Here is an 838-nt window from a genome sequence, read left to right on the forward strand (position 1 = left end):
TTGGCCTTTTCTTTAGGAGCAACAGTTGCTGGGTGTCAAAGCACAGACATGAATCATTATGGTGATGAAAACATTATGAAGAAGTTGTAACTTATAAACGTTTAATGTGCATGTTACCTTTCTTAGCAGGAGCAGCTTTGGCCTTTTCCTTTGGAACTTCTGTGTCATGAAACAGAGAACAAAGTTAGTAGTTACTTTTAAACATTTAAACATTTGCATTTTAAACTGATAATCTAAAGTTGTTTTGTTGGTGAAGTGCCACATTGCTGATTTAAGTTAGTAATTCTGTTAATTCTGGGAATCATTTTTAATAGTTTTGGAACAGTGTTCTTATACTCTGTGTTTATTAAGTACACATAGTGATGAATGCAGTCCTGTGGTTACCTTCATGAAGTTTATTATGTTCAGTTTTGTTTATACTGTTACAAAGAAGTGATTATTCAGCTGTAAGAAGTAGTTTGTGGTGCTGTTGGATTACATTGCATTGTCTAGAATTCTGTTAGCCTACTCTCATCGATCTAAACAGGATGTTGATGTAAGGGTGTAAGGAGCCTCAGCTGCTAAAGACAAAATATTGTACCATGTTCAGTATTTAAAACCAAAACCACTTGATGTCATGAACATTTTGATGTTTTGAAATATTTAAAAAGTGCTGCACCTGTCTTCTTTGCAGAGACTGCTTTGACTTTCTCTTTTGGCACCTTGACTTCTGAAAACAAAAAATACAAAAGGTGTATGTTTAGGGTTCACTGACTCAACTCACTGAAACATGGATGAATGTGAAACCAATAAAACATGAAAACTAAAGACAACTACCTTTTTTCATAGGCACTATTTT

General features: G+C 34.1%; 1 long non-coding RNA gene across 1 annotated transcript; it reads right to left on the bottom strand.

Annotated features, from left to right (window-relative positions):
• On the bottom strand, positions 1-838 carry LOC113745171 (uncharacterized). The gene is made up of 4 exons (XR_003462011.1): positions 817-838; positions 659-709; positions 118-159; positions 1-28 (listed from the first exon to the last, which is right to left on the bottom strand). It is a non-coding gene; the product is annotated as an uncharacterized LOC113745171 (long non-coding RNA).

This window comes from Larimichthys crocea, unplaced genomic scaffold, assembly GCF_000972845.2.
Source record: "Larimichthys crocea isolate SSNF unplaced genomic scaffold, L_crocea_2.0 scaffold50870, whole genome shotgun sequence".
Taxonomy (NCBI): domain Eukaryota; kingdom Metazoa; phylum Chordata; class Actinopteri; family Sciaenidae; genus Larimichthys; species Larimichthys crocea.